This window comes from Bubalus bubalis, chromosome 11, assembly GCF_019923935.1.
Source record: "Bubalus bubalis isolate 160015118507 breed Murrah chromosome 11, NDDB_SH_1, whole genome shotgun sequence".
Classification (NCBI taxonomy): Eukaryota; Metazoa; Chordata; class Mammalia; order Artiodactyla; family Bovidae; genus Bubalus; species Bubalus bubalis.
This window is the reverse complement of record NC_059167.1, coordinates 52380853-52402914: the sequence shown is the minus strand read 5'-3', so window position 1 is coordinate 52402914 and position 22062 is coordinate 52380853. Positions and strand designations below refer to the sequence as shown.

General features: G+C 44.8%; 1 protein-coding gene across 1 annotated transcript in view; it reads right to left on the bottom strand.

Annotated features, from left to right (window-relative positions):
* Positions 1–21502, bottom strand: part of FAM81A (family with sequence similarity 81 member A) — an 84080-nt gene extending 62578 nt beyond the window's left edge. The window contains exon 1 of the mRNA XM_025295701.3: positions 21442–21502. The gene's annotated coding sequence lies outside the window, so the exon portion shown is untranslated. The remainder of the gene's footprint in view (positions 1–21441) is intronic.
* Positions 21503–22062: the final 560 nt, after the last annotated feature.

Genomic DNA, 22062 nt, shown 5'->3' with positions numbered 1-22062 from the left:
AACTTTGAATTTAAACAAATTACATTTAAGAAAAAAAAGTGTTCCATGCCAAACAAGCTATGATGCCAAAAGAGCTCTTCAGTATTAAAGAAAATAATTTCTGTCATTTAAACTACAAAAATTAGGCCAGTGTGAAATATTCAGAATCACAGAATCTGTACAACTTTAAAGTTGTAAAATAGCTTAGTTGAGATACTAATCTTTAGAATAACCCAACCTAAGAGACATTCTTTGAAAGGACTGATGCTGAAGCTCCAATACTTTGGCTACCTGATGAGAAGAGTCAAATCACTAGAAAGGACCTTGATGCTGGGAAAGACTGAAGGCAGGAAGAGAAGGGGATGACAGAGAATGAGACAGTTAGATGGCATCACTGACTCAATGGACACGAGTTTGAGCAAGCTCCAGGAAATGGTGAAGGACAGGGAAGCCTGGTGTGCTGCAGTCCATGGGGTCTCAAAGAGTTGGACAAGACTGAGCCACTGAACAACAAAAACAGCAAAAAGACATTTGGCATCTACTATATAGCCACCTAACCTAGAATAGATACAACAAAACTCCCCTCCCTGAAGGGCTTTCTAGCCTACAGAAACAGTAGACATCTAAAGCAACTTTGAAACAATGCAGTAAGTGGCCAACTAACCATATGAACAAAAAAGCATGGGTAGAAAACACTAACTCATAAAGTTATATTTAGACTTCCCAGGTGGTTCAGTGGTTAAGAATCCACCTGCCAATGCAAGGGACATGGGTCGATCCCTGGTCTGGGAAGATCCCACATGCCTTGGGGCAACTAAGTCCATACGCCACAACAACTGAAGCCCATGCACTCTAGGGCCCACAGGCTGCAACTATGAAGCCTGTGCACCCTAGAGCCTATACTCTGCAACGAGAGAAACCACCACAATGAGAAGCCCACACACCACAACTAGGGAGTAGCCCCCGCTCAATACAACTAGAGGAAACCCACGCAATGAAGACTCAGCACGACTATAAATAAATACATAAACAAATATTTTTAAGTTATATTCACTCTCATGTTCAGTTCAATTGCTCAGTCATGTCCGACTCTGCAACCACATGAACCGCAGTATGCCAGGCCTCCCTGTCCATCACCAACTCCCGGAGTTTACCCAAATTCATGTCCATTGACTTGGTGATGCCATCCCACCATCTCATCCTCTGTTGTCCCCTTCTCCTGCCCTCAATCTTTCCCAGCATCAGGGCCCTTTCAAATGAGTCAGCTCTTTGCATTGGGTGGCCAAAGAACTGGAGTTTCAGCTTCAGTATCAGTCCTTCCAATGAACACCCAGGACTGATCTCCTTTAGGATGGACTGCTTACATCTCCTTGCAGTCCAAGGGACTCTCAAGAGTCTTCTCCAACACCACAGTTCAAAAGCATCAATTCTGCGCTCAGGTTTCTTTATAGTCCAACTCTCACATCCATACATAACCACTGGAAAAACCATAGCCTTGACTAGACAGACCTTTGTTGACAAAGTAATGTCTCTGCTTTTCAATATGCTGTCTAGGTTGGTCATAACTTTCCTTCCAAGGAGTAAGTGTCTCTTAATTTCATGGCTGCAGTCGCCATCTGCAGTGATTTTGGAGCCCAGAAAAATAAAGTCAGCCACTGTTTCCACTGTTTCCCCATCTATTTCCCATGACGTGATGGGACCAGATGCCATGATCTTCGTTTTCTGAATGTTGAGCTTTAAGCTAACTTTTTCACTCTCCACTTTCACTTTCATCAAGAGGCTCTTTAGATCTTCTTCACTTTCTGCCATAAGGGTGGTGTCATCTGCATATCTGAGGTTATTGATATTTCTCCCAGCAATCTTGATTCCAGCTTGTGCTTCATCCAGCCCAGCGTTTCTCATGATGTACTCTGCATATAAGTTAAATAAGCAGGGTGACAATATACAGCCTTGATGTACTCCTTTTCCTATTTGGAACCAGTCTGTTGTTCCATGTCCAGTTCTAACTGTTGCTTCCTGACATGCATACAGATTTCTCAAGAGGCAGGTCAGGTGGTCTGGTATTCCCATCTCTTTCAGAATTTTCCACAGTTTATTGTGATCCACACAGTCAAAGGCTTTGGCATAGTCAATAAAGCAGATATAGATGTTTCTTGAATTCTCCTGCTTTTTCCATGATCCAGCGGATGTTGGCAATTTGATCTCTGGTTCCTCTGCCTTTTCTAAAACCAGCTTGAACATCTGGAAGTTCATGGTTCACGTATTGCTTAAGCCTGGCTTGGAGAATTTTGAGCATTACTTTCCTAGCATGTGCGATGAGTGCAATTGTGTGGTAGTTTGAGCATTCTTTGGTATTGTCTTTCTTTGGGATTGGAATGAAAACTGACCTTTTCCAGTCCTATGGCCACTGCTGAGTTTTCCAAATTTGCTGGCATATTGAGTGTAGCACTTTCACAGCATCATCTTTCAGGATTTGAAATAGCTCAACTGGAATTCCATCACCTCCACTAGCTTTGTTCATAGTGATGCTTCCTAAGGCCCAACTGACCTCACATTCCAGGATGTCCGGCTCTAGGTGAGTGTGAGTGATCACACCTTCGTGATTATCTGGGTCGTGAAGAATTTTTTTGTACAGTTCTTCTGTGTATTCTTGCCATCTGTTTTTAATATCTCCTGCTTCTGTTAGGTCTCATCACAGACATACAAAACTTTGTAACTATGTGTGTTGATACATAAGACTTATTATGGTGATCATTTTGCAATATATACAAATACTAAATCCTTTTATTATGTACCTGAAGTTAATATAATGTTCTATGTCAATAAAACCTCAATTTACAAGTTTTTAACATTTAAAAAAAATGGGAAAAAAAAAATGGGGAGGAAAAAAGGGAGAGCGCTTTGTTTTCTTCCTGGTTAGCAGCCAGGTCAGGAAAGAACTGATGAGAATGGATAGGATTTCCCAAAGTAGAGAATGGAGAGATTGTGCCATACTTTCTCTCCTCCACATTCCAGCATTACCTCTATGTCCTTTACTCTCAACATACTCTGGCCTAACTCCTTCTTCCGCCTCATCCTAGGCCACTTCATACCATAGTCGTCTCCTAAGTCAACTCTAAGCTTCTGCATGGCCACGCTCCCACCACTGTCCTTCAGCATGTAATGCACTTCACTACCATCATAACTTTGCCTGTGTGCTCTCTCAGAAATGCCCTTCCCATCCCTGCCCACCTAGAAAACTCACCCCGATCCTGAAAGAGCCCACCTGCCCTTCAAGTCAATAAAATGGCTTGTCTGTATTCTTCAGCTCTTTATCCTATGAGTTTTATATTTTATATTTATATATCAGCTGTTTAGCAGTCTGTCTCCCCCTACTTATATGCCACTTAAGGGCATGTATCAAATCTTTTTTTCTTTTTTAAAGATCTTTTGGATGTGGACCATTTTTAAAGTCTTTATTGAATTTTTTGCAATATTGTTGCTGTTTTATGTTTTGTTTTTTCTGGCCATAATGCATGTGAGACCTTAGCTTTCCAACCAGAGATCAAACCTGAATCCCCTGCATCAGAAGGTAAAGTCTTTACCATTGGACCACCAGGGAAGTCCCTCAAATTTTAACGGACACAGAGCTGACCTACAAGAATCTACACAAAGAGAGCATGACTAGCACTCCAGTATCAGAAACTGCAGCAAGTAAGGCATTAGAGTGGAGAAGGTCATGGCAACCCACTCTAGTATTCCTGCATGGAGAATCCCATGGACAAATAAGCCTGGCAGGCTACAGTCCATAAGGTCTCACAGAGTGAGACAGGACTAAAGCACCTTAGCACGCATGCACGCACACAAGGCATTAAAGATAATGGTTTAGTTAAACGTACAGTTGGCTTCTCTGGTGGCTCAGTGGTACAGAATCTGCCTGCAGTGCAGGAGACCTGGGTTCAAACCCTGGCTCGGGGAGATCCCCTGGAGAAAGAAATGGCAACCCACTCCGATATTCTTGCCTGGAGAATTCCAAGGACAGAGGAGCCTGGCAGGCCTCAGTCCATGGGGTCGCAAAGAGACGGACACAACTGAGCAACTAGAACACAACACACAGTCCTCAGGACTCCCCTACTGGTCCACTGGAAGTCCCCTTCCAATGCAGTGGACTCAGGTTTGTTCCCTAGTTGGGGAACTAAGACCCCACATGCCATGGAGCCTGCTCACCACAACTACTAAGCCCACACACCGCAACTAGAGAAGCCTACTCACCACAACCGAAGACCCAAATGCCGCAATGAAGATCCCATGTGCCGCAGCCAAATAAATATTTTTTTTAAAAAAAGAATCGTTCTCTACTGAGACTCCATCCCCAATATTAGCCATTCAGTATAATACCTGTGAATGAATGGAGACCTTTGCAATACCCTTTCCCAAAGTTCATTTCATCCACCTGGAATTATCCTGCCTGAGCTATAGAAACCCAGTCATACCCCCTTTCTGAAAAACAAGTCTATCCACCACTCATTGCCTGAGATTGCTTTTCAATAACACACCTCCCTGTAACAAACCAAGCACTGTGCACTCTCCATGACAGAAAATGTCACGAGGCATGAGTCCACAACACATACTGAGGTCTGTTCCAAATTGGCGCCCCTTTCATGAGTGTGGCAGATGTGTTTATCTGTCAGGTCTCTTAGTTGGTTAGTGTTCTTTTTGGAACAATCTTTGGCGATCTGTATTGCCAACCATATTCAAAAGCAGAGACATTATTTTGCCAACAAAGGTCCATCTAGTCAAGGCTATGGTTTTTCCTGTGGTCATGGAATTACATCCATGTGGTATGGATATGAAAGTTGGACTGTGAAGAAGGCTGAGAGCCGAAGAATTGATGCTTTTGAACTGTGGTGTTGGAAAGACTCTTGAGAGTCCCTTGGACTGCAAGGAGATCCAACCAGTCCATTCTGAAGGAGATCAGCCCTGGGATTTCTTTGGAAGGAATGATGCTAAAGCTGAAACTCCAGTACTTTGGCCACCTCATGAGAAGAGTTGACTCATTGGAAAAGACTCTGATGCTGGGAGGGATTGGGGGCAGGAGGAGAAGGGGACAGCAGAGGATGAGATGGCTGGATGGCATCACTGACTTGATGGACGTGAGTCTCAGTGAACTCCAGGAGATGGTGATGGACAGGGATGCCTGGCATGCTGCGATTCATGGGGTTGCAAAGAGTTGGACACGACTGAGCGACTGAACTGAACTGAAGTGAAGGATTCAAAATAAACAATGGATTTTTAATTGGATTCAAAGTCATTGGATTAAGTGACATCTCAAATATCGTTTCCAGATCTTCCCACTGTCAGTTCTGCCCACTGCCTTAAGTTTCCAGCTCCTGCGCATTTTATAAATCTGCCCTGCAGCACCACGAGTGGGTCTGCAATATGAACAGGGAGGTCTAGGGGGTACACTGTTTTGATTGTGCCATGTTTCCCTGTTACAGTATCAAACTCCAGTTTATGAGGTTAGAAACTTGGGAAAATTTAGGGAAGGGAAGGTAGGTGAAGCAAGGACAGGAGAAGTAAAAGAAATAAGAAAAAACAAAATCTCAATGCCTAATAAATGCAATGTATCAATAGAATTTGGAGGTTCATGTAAGAGTAAAGGAAAATGCTGTTATTTAAACCAAAACACTTATTTGTGGTTAGGAAGATTCTGGGTATATACATATGTATATATATTCTCAGATACATATATATGATATTTTAATGACAAAAGAAGATATTAATGCGAAGCAATAGTTCTATTTTTCTAAACAAGATGACACTAGAGTATTATTATACTTTATTATTATTATACTTTATTTATTATGTGTTAATGTAAAATGATACATGAACAAACTAAAATGACAATTTTTACAGAAAAATTAAAGTGTAGTTTTTCAGTTTACTATTAAAATACAGCACTGATATGTTCTACCAAGTGTCAGAATTAAAAAAAAAAAAGGGCAAAGCATTTATGAATAAAGTGGTTGTAACGCGGTGGTGGGAAAAAAAAAACCCTGATTTTCTTATAGTTAAAAATAGTGAAAAGATAGAGGGCGGAGAACAGTGGAAGGCATGCCTAGGAAGAAGGTGGGAGTGTTCCCTAACTGATCTCAGAGGCCAGGCTCAAGCATGGACTCTGTCCTGGTGCAGCGAGGAGTGATCAGGGATGGAAGACTCAAGGGTGGTGAATGGCCAGCTGCGAGAGCAGCTCAGAATAGGGGAGAGGTCACAGTGGTAGATGCTGCGCCAGAATCCAGACTAGGAGGCATGCGATGGGGCCAGGGAGGCAGGAGGAACAGAGGGTTTCCCCAGGGCCCCTTTCCACCTTTCTCCCCATGGCTCTTCAGCTCTTCTTCCTCCCCTCACTGCCTCCTGTCATTTGATTTTCTTTCTCTTTTTTCCCACCCATCCCTCTCCATCCATCTTCCTTTTTTCTCTTTCCCTCTTCTTCACTTCCCCTTTCCATGGGCCATGTTCCTTCCCTCCACTGTCTCTCCTTTCCCCTCTCCCTTTCCATGGCTACAGTCTGACATACCTTTCCATCATGGAAGACAAGGGTGATGGGATCAGGATGGTCCTTACTAGGAGCCTGGCTCCCCCAGTAACTGTATGATCCTAGCAGGCTGGCCTCAGCTTACCAGGTTGGGGACACAGAACTAACAGCTGCTCCCTTTTTGGGGTGTTGACCCCTAGTCAGGCACTCAAGCAGCGTGTTTATGGACATTAATGGAATTCACCCTCACAATCATTCGTGAAGGGACTGATCTTATCACCTCCATTTAACCAGAGGAAACTGAGACCTACAAATGTTCAGCAACTGGCTTGACGTCACAGGAAAGAAGACAGCAGGGATCTGGGCCTAAGGGCCCTGCCTCTTCATCAGCAGGCATCATCCACGAGAAGGAGCAGGGTTCTGGAACAGTCCGGCCTCAGGGCACTTGATATGCTTCCAGAAAAGGTGCTTCCTTTCTCTCCCATAGTTAATATCCCTTCATCACATCTGACAGAAAATATATCTACCTTCAAAACTAAAACATATAAAAAGTTCAGCAAATAGTATTCATTTGCTTAAAGTGACGCTGTTTATTGTGGGGAGCTAGTGGGGGAAATCATTAGGTACTTGGTATCACTCTTTCATTTGGCCAAAGCTGTTTCTCCTGGCACAAATATACGCTGAGGTTACAGCTGGACTGACACCACTCTACTATCACTTGTACTTTCAAAACCAGAGCAACACACACACACAAAATGCCTTGCAACACACGTACCAAAGTACGTGTCTGACATACCTTTCCATCATGGAAGACAAGGGTGATGGGATCAGGATGGTCCTTACTAGGAGCCTGGCTCCCCCAGTAACTGTATGACCCTAACCCATACAAATATGAAGAAATTTGGAACATTTTAAAGAACACCTTTTCTTAAAGTGAAAAAATGCTTTTCATGGTTAATAAAATAATTTTTAAATTTAGGCTCTACATAAATGCATGAAGGACAAATTGAAAATCACCACTCAGTAAGTGCTGAGTTATCAGTTTACCTTTTTTTGAGATCTCTTTTCAGGATATATATAATTTTTCCTTTTTGAAAAAAACAACATCCTACTCTATACTTACTATAAGTACCCTGCATTTCCTAAATGATTATATCCTGAACATTTTTCTATCAATATATGAAGATACATATCACAATTTCTAATGCTTGTATAATATTCCATTAAATGGACATACTGTCATTGTTAGGCAGCTCCTGGCTGATGGATATTTACACTGAAATACTATTTATAATTAGGGTTTGGTTCAACTTTTTGGTCTCTTATTTTCCCTTTGTTCTATGAAATAACACAGGTAGTATTAAAGAGTCAGTGGGGCAAATTGCAAGCTACTTCCAAAACTGAAGTTTAGATGAGACTCTGACCATGAAACCTAAAGAATCAAGAAGGGATGAAGTCAGCAGATCTGTCAGAACAACCCAAGATCCTGCCAATGCTTACAAGTGAAACATGGCAAACAGTCACCACACCTGTGATCACTGGCTCACTGTCAGTCTTTGGCTCTATGCTGTGAGCTCCATGGGAAGCTGTACTGTCCACAGCTCAATTCCCAGCACCTGGCGTGTAGCTGATCAATAAGTGTTTGCTGGATGAATCAATCTCAAGGATAGAGGACTAAAATGAAGTCATTTCAAAATGCCAAATTTAATCAATTGAATTATATTCTGACAAAAGAAGGAATGTGCAACGAGAAAGGGCCATGGGACACACAGCGTGTCTAGGAAAAGCAGAGTGCAGAGAGGCAAAACTGATCAGTGTTTCCAAGAACCTGGGGCAGCAGGAAGAACCCTATTATGGAGAGGGATGCATTAAGCTCTCAGGGCTCAGTGACACGGACCACTAAGAAGATCCTGCTCACTCCTCCTGCCCTGAGCCCACACTCCTCAAGCACATCATCTAATTTCCAGTGTGGATGTGCATAAAAGGAGAAGACACAGGAATCAGCAAACTCGAGGCCCAGGCTAACAGCCAGCTACTCTTATGAATTACTACTCTGAAATGACACCCCTGATAAGACTTGGACTTGGGTAAGTCAGTCTTCTGAAATCTGAACGTCTCTGACTGTCCTAACAGGGATGAATATTTAAACCACGATGCTGAAACATGGTGATCACAACGTACTACCTATTGTGAAAGCCAGGCTTCTATGTAGGTGGCCCCCACGCTCCTCACTCTCAGGAATTCATACCAGTGTAAACCCTTCCCTGAGTGTGGAGGAACCTGGGACTTGCTCTTAACCAACAGACTACAGCAGAGACCAGCTGAGTGGCAATTACCTGGTCTCCGCCAACAGGTGTAGTCACCTGGGATTATGACACCAAATTATATAGGGTGTGGTTCTGCTTACTGGGAAGAGAATAACTATGTCATAATCTAACATTTAAGTCTGTTTATAGATTTCTAAATGGTTTCCTTGCTTAGAAAAATCTCAAAAGGATACTGTAGAAAGAATAAGAATTTTAACAGGTTTTTTTTTTCTAACATTGGCTCTGCTGTGGCCAGTAAAAGCAAATTATGAAATAAATCTAGCTTGCTGCAAAAGATAAAAACACAAGAAATACCAATTTATCCCATCAGATTGGCAGGTGACGTGTGAACAGGAACACATGGGACACTAGGGACAATGGGAACACCAGCTGGGAATGAGAGTCAGTACCATGACTTTGGAAAGTAACCTTCAAGATCTAGGAAAGCTGAAGATACACAAGCCTCATGGCCCAACAATTTCACTGCCAAGAACTGCCCCACAAGCTTCTCACACACGTCCACAGGAGACCTTTAGAAGAATACTTAAGGCAGCACTGTCTTCTAAGAGCAAAAAAGTGGGCAGAGAGGGGAACTGAACACCCATCATTAGGCAAATGAATGGATAAACTGTGACAGTCATGAAATGAAAGAACTAATAGCTGTGGAAAAATTGGATCAAAATGTCAAGTCCAAAATGAATGAATCTCACAAACATACTAAGTAAAAAAGCAAGCTGAAGAAGGATATGGACACGATGATAACATTTTAAAGGTTGACATTTATGACATCATAAAGGTTTAAAATGTGCTTATTAACCTGCCAAATCTATAATATCTAAAGATGAACAAGGAAATGACCAACACCAAATCAGGGTCATATTCATCTCTCAGTGGGAGACAGAGGACTACAGGAGGCTTCAACTCAATGTATAACACTTTACTTTTTCAATTTATTTGTCATTATATCACTGAAAAAGAAAGTAGTTCCTCCTGTCCCCACCTTAAAAAAAAAAACACAAATCTGTAAAGATCATGAGCTTGAAGGGAGTCAAACTGTTAGTCCTTCAAGGACATGCACAGAACTCAAACTTGCCCTGTCCATTCTGGGGAGCACCAGATTAGAATTACAAGGCAATAGTAACTAATCTCCATCAAATCTCTACCCTTCATGCCTTTTTCCATGCTTAATATGTGATCTCATCTAGACGTTAACATCTCTATAAACACCTATTGGTTAAATGTCCACCAATAAAAGAGTAGTAAATTAAAATGAACTGTGGTGTTGGAGAAGACTCTTGAGAGTCCCTTGAACTGTAAGGAGATCCAACCAGTCAATCCTAAAGGAACTCAGTCCTGAATATTCATTGGAAGGACTGATGCTGAAGCTTAAGCTCCAATACTTTGGCCACCTGATGTGAAGGACTAACACACTGGAAAAGACTGATGCTGGAAAAGATTGAAGGCAGGAGGAGAAGGGGATGACAGAGGATAAGATGGTTGGATGGCATCACTGACTCGATGGACATGAGTTTGAGCAAGCTCTGGGAGTTGGTGATGGACAGGGAAGCCTGGCATGCTGCAGTCCATGGGGTTGCAAAGAGTCAGACACCACTGAGCAACTGAACTGAAATGAAAATTAAAACATGGCACATCCACTCAAAAGGATATCTATAGCTATTTAAAATAATGGTTACAAAGAGTATGAAGTAACATGGAAAAGATTTACTATCTATCATGTTAGGGTTTTTTTTTTTAAAGAACAAGATTTGAAAATGGATTTTCAATACTATATAAAACCATAACCAGGGCCTGGAAACAGAGCTTTACTCCATGGCACCACAATTTAGGTGACCCCATAAATTTTTAAGTTCTACCTCTGCCACCTCCCTCTCCTCTACCTCTCCAAGGTGGGGCACTCGCCCAACCTGGGGCCAGCAGAGATGGATGAGTCATCAAGGACAAGACACCTACTGCAGCTCCGGGTGCACAGGCCACCCTCACCTGCCTCCATCCCTCTCCCATCGGACACCCCTGGGCCCCTCTCTGCATGCTTGCCTGCTCCTGTGACTTGGGGCTGTTTTCCCAACCCACCCCACTCTGTGCCAAATCACTAATATTGTTCTGTGGTGTGAAGAGCCCGTATCTGAGCAAATGATGTGTTTTCAGTAAAAGGAAGAGGAAGAGGGCTGTGCAACTGAGGCCACAGATGATGACTTTCAAAGCCAAAGTATCCAGATTGATAAGAAAGTCAAAGAGCTTTCCATAAATTAAGACACGGTGCAGACTGGGGGAATGTCTCTGAATTATGTGCACAAATAAGCACCCCTTGTCTCCTACTTAAAGACAGGCAGTTTCCCTCTCCCAACACCTGGTCAGAATTTTGGAGAAGAAATGAGCATCTTTACTAAAATATACTGGGTTGGCATACTTTGGGAGGTAGATGCATTATGGTTATGAGGTGGATCTGGGGGAAATCTGGGTAAGTCACAAAGGATGGAATGTTATAAGGCCTTGCATGTGTGAATGCTAAGTCACTTCAATAGTGTCTGACTCTTTGCAACCCTATGGAATATAGCTCACCAGGCTCCTCTGTCCAAGGATTCTCCAGGCAAGAATACTGGAGTGGGTTGCCATACCCTCCTCCAGGGGATCTTCCCAACCAGGGATTGAACATGTGTTTCCAACACCTCCTGCATTGGCTGGTGGGTTCTTTACCACTAGTGCCACCTGGGAAGCCCATCATAAAGCCTTACACAGCCTCTAGGATGCTGCTGCTAAGTCACTTCAGTCGTGTCCGACTCCTAGCGATGCCATGGACTGCAGCCTACCAGGCTCCTCCATCCATGGGATTTTCCTGGCAAGAGTACTGGAGTAGGGTGCCATTGCCTTCTCCCTCTAGGATGCTGGGCATTCTCATACCAAAACGTCCCTCTTTGGACACATTAGGTCAATGGCAAATGAAGCTTACCTGGCACAGCCTAACATTTTTCTCAACAGCACATTACCCCAGCAACCCAGAAATCCCTCAGCCATTCTGGAGACTGTGGCAGGGGTTCAGGTTAGAAGTACTATTACAATAATGTTTTGTTTTTTTTTTTAATAGTGGAAAGAAATAAATCAGTATATAAACAATGGCACTGGATACATTTCTATTCTACTTTTCCTTCTTTTCAAAATACTTCAATGAGTATGCTATTTTCAAGACAAAACTTTAAGTAAAAATTTATTACATAAAAGAATGAACCAATGAGAAGACACACAAACAAAAACTGCAGAAATTGCCGATTTCTAGCTATCAAAACCAAGGAAACACACATGATCCTGGATTTAAAAGACAAAATGGTTCAGTTAAAGTAAGTTTACTGTTCAATTTTTACTGTGGTTAAAAACAGGCAAAAAAATTTACCTTAAACATTTGTAAGTTTACAACACAGTGTTAACTATTCACACAGTGCAACAGATCCCTAGAACTTTTTCATCTTCTAAAACTGAAATTCTGTATCAGCTGAACAACTCCCAGTTTGCTAATTTACACCTGTTCCCTGTGGGCCAATGCAGGAGACTTAAGAGACGTGGCTCAATTCCTGGGGTGGGAAGATTCCCTGGAGAAGGAAATGGCAATCCACTCCAGTATTCTTGCCTGGAGAATCCCAGGAGAGGAGCCTGGCAGGCTACAGTCCATGGGATCTCCAAGAGTTGGACACAACTGAAGTGACTTAGCACACACCTGTGGGCACCAAATGAGACTTGCGCCCAGAACCCTCATTAAAGCCCTCATGGAGCCCCTGATCACCCTTATTTCAGGCTCTGGGCTGCCCAGTGAGAGACACCAGCACAGCATTCCAAATGCATTAGGCTCCAGGGAGAGTGTGAGATTTCCCTCCCACCCAACTTTGCCACAGGGTCCCAAGACAGATATTTCCAATTGCTTTTGTGCAAATGGCCTTGATTCCACTTTGCAAGAATTCTTTCCTTTCCCCTCCACGCTAGTGCATTCACCAGAATTCTGTTGAGACTGGAAAGGTGAAGCGTGGCTGTATTTCTGATCCCTGCAAAAACGAACTTCAAAATGTTCAAAGTATTTACAGTGGCCTTCTGGTCAAGGCAGGGACCACTGCATAACTGGTGGGATCCCGTAAATATGCAGCACACATGTGACTCTGGCAGGCCCAGAGGGATTCATGAGTGGAAACTGAAATCACCAGGATCCCTGGAACCCAAGGAATGGCCACAATGCTGCTCTAATCCACTCTGCACAGCTTAAAATGATGCTAATAATTTTAGGAGAACCCCTGCAAAAACAGATTGGTTTCTGTTCCCATCTATTAATAACAGCTATTTTGAAATGCTATTTAAATCTTCTATTGTTATTTGAACTTCTCCTGGATTCTGTCTCCCCAGCTGAGCTGCTGGGGGACAGCAAAGACTACATACCCCGTGAGTCTGTAACCCCCGGAAGCCCAGTACAGTGTCCCGACACAGACGCTGATAAACATTTCTTCATTTGCTCGTTCTTTCTTGGTAAGGCCTATGGTTCTAATTAGCTGGTGGCCCTGCCCAAGTGACACATCAATTGCTGACTCGAGGTCCCTTCCAGCTGTGAGCTCGGCAGGCTGCTTCAGCGTCCCCTGCACTGAGGACGGGCTCTCACCCGTGCCCACGCCCACACAAGTGTGTTCGTATTACCTTTCGGGTGTTTTAGTATGATCAACAGCTATATTTGGCAACTTTTCTTTCTAGCATTAAAGAAGGCATTAGAGAAGACACATTACCGGGTGTTAAAAAGGGAATCTGCCAAAGGCACCAGCTAGAACAGAAAAAGTATTGTTAAAAACCATCGTAAACTCTCTCCCTCCTAAACCACCTCCACCTCCGATGCATCCAGGATCGAACAGAAGAAGGGAAGGCATCATGAATCTATACTTTATACTCACACAGACACAATGCTAGTCGTGACTCTGGGGTTCTACCCGACACGAATCTCTGGCTGAAAACCTAAGGATTGGGGATGGGAAGAAAGATCCAGCCTCTGGTCTCTGCCCTTTTCCTCACACACAGCGGAGAGGGGTTGGACTTCTCTGCTGAACACAGGGGTCTGTGAGAGACTCTTTTATTTGGAGGAATGACTTGAGTTCAGCACATTAATATTATAACTATTTTAGAGAGAGCATGGGAGGCCTCCTGAGCTCTTCTAGAGATAATTAAAACCAGGGGGAAAAAAAGAAATCTGAAATAAACAAAAAACGAGCTGAAGGCACCAGAGGTTTCTGAATAACATCTTCCTGGTAAAACAATTTTAAGAATTTCATAGTGCAAAAGCAACCCTACTCATTCTCTCCCACATAAACACGCCTGTTATTCCCAGCCCCACTCAGTTAAGCAGCAGAATCTCTTGCCTTCACTTCTGTAGCTACTCTGTCCAAAGACGTCATCCACACAAAAGCATTCTTAGGACAGAAAAAAGGCTGACCACAGCCAGGCAATGAGGTACATCACGAGGAGGAATACTGTGGTTCCAGTAACCTCGACAACTCACCATCCTGCAATCAGATCCACAAATACCAATTTTGCCTTAACAGAGACTGAAAACTTCAGGTCTTTCCATGTTTATCAACCAGTATGTTCCTGGTAATTTTCTTGCTGTAGCAGAAAGATAATCAAATAAACCAATTTCAGAACTTTGCTGGCAGTCCAGTGGTTAAGACTCCATGCCTCCACTTCAAGGGCACAGGTTTGATTCCTGTTGGGAGAACTAAGATCTCACATACTGTGTGGCAAAGAAAAAACAAAATTTCATTATCACTGATAACTACATTTTTAAATACCAAGAACTACTGATGCTTGGGGGTATGTGTGTGCTCAATCATGTCCGACTCTTTGTGACCCCATAGACTGTAGCCTGCCAGGCTTCTCTGTCCATGGGATTTCCCAGGCAAGAATACTGGACTGAGTGGCCATTTCCTGCTCCACAGTATCTCCCTTACCCAGGGGAAGAACCCGGCTCTCCTACATTGGCAGGTGGATTCTTTACCACTGTGCCACCTGGGAAGCCTGGCCCTTGGAGGGGAGGGGATCAAAAAAAAAAAAAAAAACCCACCGAAATACAAAGCCAAATTGTTTTATCCTTTTTCACCTGTTTTTATGTTAAAAACCCACAGAATGTCAAACGGCATCCAAGAAGTCAAAAAATAAAATCATCAAACTAGAAAGAGGGAAGAACACGGATTTATTAAGAGATAGGAATAGGCAGAAAGAGTGAAATAAGGAAGAGGAGACAGTGAAGGGAGTGTGGAGGGAGAAAGGCAGTGCTGACGGGAGCAGGGGAGAAGGCCATACAATGGGGAGGAGAGAACAGGTGGTTCCAGGGCTCGAGGGAGGATGTGAGCCTGAGAAACTGCTCCTCACACATTCAGCTGCTCACTTGGGGTGTGAAGAAATCAATGGGCCATTTTTAATATGCTACTAGGTTTCTCTACTCTTTTTCAAGCCAATCTGCCCTCTCTTTGTCTTGACACGTAGATGCAAAGTTAAGATGTCATCGGGAGAGAATCATTTACTCCACTTACAACATGGAAATACCTTTCTGAATTACGTATCATTTTGCTAAGAGGCCTTATTTTGAGCCCACACCCACCTGACTCCTGGAGTAAAGCACAGGTTTCACACCCACCACCATGTACCACATGGCAGATAACTCTAAGGTCAGCCTGCGCCTTTGCTTAATGATTTTAATCAAGTCAGTTAGTCCAGTCAACAAATACTCATTGAGCCTCTGCAGTGCTGAATAAGACACAGCCCCCGCACTCAAGAGCTTCGCTTCAACAGGGAACTAGAACAGACAAGCCACCGTGCAGGAGTGAAGAGGCTCTCACTAGCTGAGGGGTGGGGCTGCCTCCAGGCAAGAGGCTGGATGGGTTTGAACTGGGCCAGCCAGAAACGCATTTAAGAATCAGGCACGTGAGTGGGATATTCAAAGGGGTGGGTCAAATAAAGGCTGGACAGGTTGAGAAAAGGTGGAGGGAGGACAGAGCAGAGGACGTACAGACTGGTGAAAACTGCCATGTACAGGGGATCCTGATGGTAAGCCACGATCAACAGTCACCAGGACCACATACAGAGGTCTTGACTCCACAACAGGACAGAAAGGAGGAATGGAAAGGGCGGGACACCCTAAGGGAGATGGTGCAGGGAGCACTGCAACACTCAGCAACCGGCTGGATGTAGGGGTGTGAAGAGTAGAAAAGTCAGAATAACCCAAGAGAGCAAAAGCAGGTCACAGAGAGCGTAAAACAGCATGGAAATCATGTCAGTGCACCAAGAGGGAGATGGGATCTCCCTTTAGGAGGCTTCCCTGATGATGGATAACCTGGATCTACCCCAAGAGAACTCCAAACCCAAGTTAAAGGATATTCTACAAAACCACCAGCCTCGCCCTTCCTAAGTGCCGAGATCACGCAAGACAAGAGAATGACTGAGGAACTTTCCAGAATAAAGGCAGTGAACAAGGCAACTAGAAAAGCACAAGGTCTGGAATGGATCCTGGACAAGTAGGAGGCTTTTGTGTTTTGTTTTGTTTTGTTTTAAAGATTTTTCCCCTTCTTTTGCTCTAAAACATGTTACTAGGACTTTTGGTGACACCTGAATAAGGTCTACAGAATAGATAATAGTACCAATAGAATCAATGTTAATGTACTGATTCTGCTGCTTGTTATATCAGAAAATGTCTCTCTTTTAAGGAACTATACACTGACATATTGGAGAGGGAGGTAAAGGGGCATCATGTCTATAACTTACTCTGAAGTTTCAGGAAAAATGACAAATATATATGTGCGAGTCTGTGCATGATGTGTGCGTGTGTGTGTGTAGAGAGAGAGTGAATGTGTGAGAAAGAAAAAGCAAGTGTGGTAAACAGTTATATTTATAGAATTTGGATGAAAAGTATACAGGAATTATTTAAATCATTCTTGCAACTTTTCTGTAAATCTGAATTATTTCAAAATAAAAAGTTAAAAAGGGAAAAAAGATTAAGAAAGCTAGGAGGAAGAGCTCTTTCGAGACAAAATAGCTGGGTTTCTGGGTGTTATATTCTGAATGGGGCTTCCCTGGCAGCTCAGTGGTAAAGAATCCACCTGCCAGTGCAGGAGACACGGGTTCGATCCCTGAGCTGGGAAGATTCCACATGCCGCGGGCAATTAAGACTGCGCACCACAACTCCTGAGCCCGTGCTCTAGAGCCTGAGAGCCACAACTACTGAAGTCCACACGCCCTACAGCCTGTTGCTCCACAAGAGAAGCCACCACAATGAGAAGCCCATGCACCGCAGCTAGAGAGTAGCCCTCGATCTCCGCAACCTGGGAAAAGATAATGCAGCGACGAAGAACCAGCACAGCTAAAAATAAATAAATGAAATTCTTTTTAAAAAATTCTGAATGAAATTCAGAAGGCATGGCTGGAAATGGAAGTCTGAAGGCATCTGGGGGAGCTGAGCAAAATCTGGCTAAAAGCGGAGCTCGAAGGCTGGGACTAAGGAGGGACCAAAGAAATTAGAGAAAGGGAATAACAAATGGAGCAAGTTCCCAAAAGAGGCAGAAGAAACAGGCAAAGTCCACAGGATACAGCATGCAGAGTGCTCAAGTTAATCTTGGGTAAGGGACTGACAGACATTTTCTTCCTCGGATGAAGAAAATAAAGAAGGTCAAAGAAGAATTAAGAAAGAATGTTTAAGGACTTCCCCGGTGGTCCAGCGGCTTAGACTTCAAGCTCCCAGTGCAGGGGGCTCAGCTCAGGGAACTAAATCCCACATGCCTCAATTAAAAGATCCCGCATGCTTCACTAAGACCTGATGCAGCCAAATAAATAACTAATATATATATATTAAAAAAAAGAATGCTTGGGGTAGTGAAGAGGGTACAGTGGAAACTTACATTAAAGCAGAGGGCAGTTAGCTCCAATGTAAACATCCTTAATCTCATCAATAAAAAAAAAAAAGGAAGGAAACTGACTGGATGTTTAAGGAATGGAAAAGTTTGGCATCACCTCTAAAGAAATGCAGCTTGGATTTCATAAAAGATGGATTTCTTTTTTAACAGAAAAGTAAGACCTAGTGAAATTAGAGCTAGCATAAATCTGCAGTGGAACCAGTACAAAGGTCTTTGTGATAACTTGGCAGATAACATGGCAGACTGGGAGAAGAAAAAGCAGATGTTGAGGGTGATTTTGGACTGACGACTGGAATATGAGAAGCCCAACATGTTAAGACAAAGGATTTGGGATTCCAGACAAAACCAAAATGGCTGGATAGTATATCCTCCAAATAGAGAGCCATAAAAGGATTGGAACACCAAGTGACTAAGGGACCAGAGTCCTCAGTGATGGTTAGTCTGGTGTAGTAGGTGGGAAAAATCAGCCAAGAAAACTGACATCCAAGTTCCAGATCTTGAAGGTGGAAAAAATTCCCATGACTACACAAGTCCAAGAAGTGAGGCATTGATGTGGAAACTAAGGCCACAGGAGTTGATAGGAATGACCTTCAAGAACTCAGTAAATTAATAGAACCTCAACATAAACACCAAAATCACCGGCAAGAGACAAGGTAGAAAAGAGAACCAAGTTAGTTAATCATGTTTGTTTGTTAATTTTTTTTGTAGCATCAAATGAAATGATTCTGTTGACTTAGAAAAAATGTACAATGTGAGAGTTTCGAGTTAAGTTTTATTTGGCACAGAAAGAGGACTGCAGCCAGGAGGGCAGCACCTCAGATAGCTTTGAGAAACTATTCCAAAGAGGTAGTGGGAGAAGGTCAATATATGTGACTTTGGTGAAGCATCCCTGGCTGTTCAGAAGGTAAAGCATCTGCCTGCAATGCGGGAAGACCCGGGTTCGATCCCTAGGTCGGGAAGATCACTTGGAGAAGGAAATGGCAACCCACTCCAGTATTCTTGCTTGAAGAATCCCATGAACAGAGGAGCTTTGCAGGCTACAGTCCATGGGCTCACAAAGAGTTGGACCCGATGAGCAACTGGCACATCAGTTCACTTTTTGGAAAAGGAGGAGTTCACACAAACAAGAACTTATCTTTGCAAAGGTTTTCTGCTAGTCACAAGGAACTGATGTCACCATGAAGGGATTAAGTGCTTTTCTAGATATGAGGAGATGCAAGGATTGGGTTCATAAAATCAGTTCCTGAAAATAACTATCTGAAGACCTGTTCTGCCAGTTTTCCCAAAGCACAGACTGCCTCATTCCTGTTCCCCAAACCCCACTCCCACCAGCTCCCTTTAGGACATGTCGAAGGTCACACAGTTGCAGGAGCACTGGTTTCAGTTCCCACAGAGGCAGATGGCAAGTGCCCTTGGCAAGCACCAATTTGTAGTTAATTCCCAAACTCAGGTGTATATCAGAATCACCTGGGGAGCTTTCTTTTCCCCTTCCCATCTCTCCTCCCCCTCCTCTTCCTTCTTTTAAGGTTTGTTTTTAAAATTAAAATGTTACTCTTGCCTGGAAAATCCCATGGACAGAGGAGCCTGGTGGGCTGCAGTCCATGGGGTCGCTAGGAGTCAGACACGACTGAGCAACTTCCCTTTCACTTTTCACTTGCATGCATTGGAGAAGGAAATGGCAACCCACTCCAGTGTTCTTGCCTGGAGAATCCCAGGGACGGCGGAGCCTGGTGGGCTGCCGTCTATGGGGTCGCACAGAGTCGGACACGACTGAAGCGACTTAGCAGCAGCAGCAGCAGCAACCTTGATGATTCTAATGCGGTATGTTTGGGAGAGTCTGAAGCACCATGTTTTTCAAAGTGCTCCAGGTGATTCTGAAGAGCCACTAGGTTGGGCAAGTACTGACTCAGACAAGAAGGAGGGTTTGGAGCACAAGCAGATGGCAAGAACTGTAGAGAAGACTGTTAGGGATGGGTTAATGGTTTGGAGGCGGCACTGGGAAGCGAGAGAAAACCCAATCCCTGCACCAGTGAGATGAGAGAGGGATGTTCTGAGGGAACTTGTTCACAGCCTCTGGAGCTAGGGAAGGGACAGGAGATGGACTCAGCTGCAGCAAAATGACCACAAAGGCATGTGGCTGCAGGAGGTACAAAAACAAGAGACTGAAAGGCAGGCTGGAGGCACACAGGCAAGCAGCCTACAGGACAGGAGGCTGAATAGTTTGTTACTAAGGGATCCAAGGGTAATGAGGTGTGATTCATTAAAGGATTCCTAGGGCTTAGTGGCGGTATTCTTGGGCAGTAATGATTTGGTATCTGAATGTTATCAGATTTCTAATATGTAAACCATTTAAGATTATTAAACCTTCGGGTAAACAAGTTTGCAGAAGCTTATTCATTAACATTGAAAAATGTGTCTTCCCAAACCACATTTTTATACAGATGAAATCACAATGGAAGGAGTATGAAGGTTTGCTTTGGAGCAGAAAGCCGGACAGAGCATTGCCTCCCTTCCCTCTCCCAGGAAAAGAGAAATTCATGAACTGAGAATATAGAAACGGGCCCCAGCCAACGTCAAGGACAGAAGAGGTGATAAAACTGACTGAGTCTCAGAAGCACTACTACCCACCCACCCCCCACATACCCCAGTGGGCAAATGCTAGGGAGGTTTCTCAGTAAACGCTTAGTTACCGTCACAGACCCAACTCAGTTAAAGAACACGCAGCAAACGTTCACCCCTGCTTCTCAGAGAGCTGCACTTTTGTGGATTCAAATCATTCGAGCATTATTTCTGCTTACTCCTATGAAATAATTTCTGACACGGACACACAGACTTTAAGATGAGGGCGTGAGCGCAGCCACACAAGCACGCGCGCGCACACACACAACCTCGTGCATACTGAAGAAATGACTCACTTAATTTGCTGCTGCCTGCCACTATTGGGTTTTGATTCTACCTGTTCAAATACAAACTTTCCTATTACATTAACTACAGGAAACAAGAACCTAGGAGCTTTAACCCTGATTTTCTTCACGACTTTAGAGCACCCAAGAGGCTACCTGGGCATCACGAGAAGCCACTCTCTAATCAAGCCACTGCTTTCTCTCCACAATCTTTCATAAAACGATAACATATCTTACCACTTTGAGAGCAAATTAATGGAAACTCCTGGTAGAACTAACGTGGCTAAGGCTTGTATGTCCGGCACCTGCAGTACTTGGGGGACCCTTCTCAGCTCACAGTACCATGGCAGCACCCCGGAACTGCAAAGAACCCGAGCCCCTCCTTTTAAAGATGAGAGAAGGGTGGGGAGGGGGCAGAGAGATGAATCCACCGAAGGTCACTCAGCTCTGAGTAGCGGGACAGCTGACTGGGAACACTGCCCCCTGGCAATGTGTGCTCCACCCCAGCTCCCCCAAACAGTCCCTCGGGGCTTCTGCTGGTGTGCCAGCATGCAACCTCCCCCGGCCCCCGCAAAAATGCAATGCCAGTCGTGCTCGATGCCCAACTTCATCCCTTCGCGTCAGCATGCAGTTAACCCTCTCGCGGGCAGCAAGTCACATGGGCCACACTCAGCTCTCTCTCCCCTAAGCCTGGCCCACCTCACCCCGGGGGCCGTCCCAAGGTCACCGGCTGGCCCCGGGCGCTCCCGCCACGGGGGACGGGAGGAGGCCGGGGCGGGGATCCGGGACGCCGCACTCACCGGCGCGGGGGGCGGGCGCGCCGCGGCTGCCCATGTCCTCGCCGGCGCGGCTGGGTGCGGCGGCCGCTGGCGCGGGCTGTGCGGGGCGCCCGGCTGCGGGCCCGCGCCGCGGGGAGCGCCGTCCAATCAGCGCGCGCCTGCCGCCTGGCCCGGCGCGCGGCCCGGCCGGGTTCGCGGCTCCCGGGGGGCGCGAGCCGCCGCGCGCCGCCCGAGCGGCTTCCGGGCGCGTTGCCTGGACGCGGTTGCCGTGGCAGCCCGAGCTGGAGGCTTTCCCCGCGCCCGCGCCCGGCCCCGCGGCGCCGCCCCTCCTCCCTCCGCGTTCCCACACCCAAAATAGCCTCTCCTCCGGCTGCTGTTTCCCACCCTGCTCGCAGCCCAGCGACTCCGAGTCGGCGGGCGGGGATTTCGCTTATTGGAAAATAAATCCTGTTGTAGGGCTGCTTGACTTGAAGGCAGAGGTGTTGAAATGGTGCCTGATTAAGATAATAGCCGTGGTGGCTGCACTGTAATTCTCTTCAGAGCCCTCACGTCCCTTTACCAAACCTCTTTCCCACAAACAAGCGTTATTATCTCCCCCCACCCTCTTTCTTCCACATCGGGGAGAAGTTATTTTACGAGGCC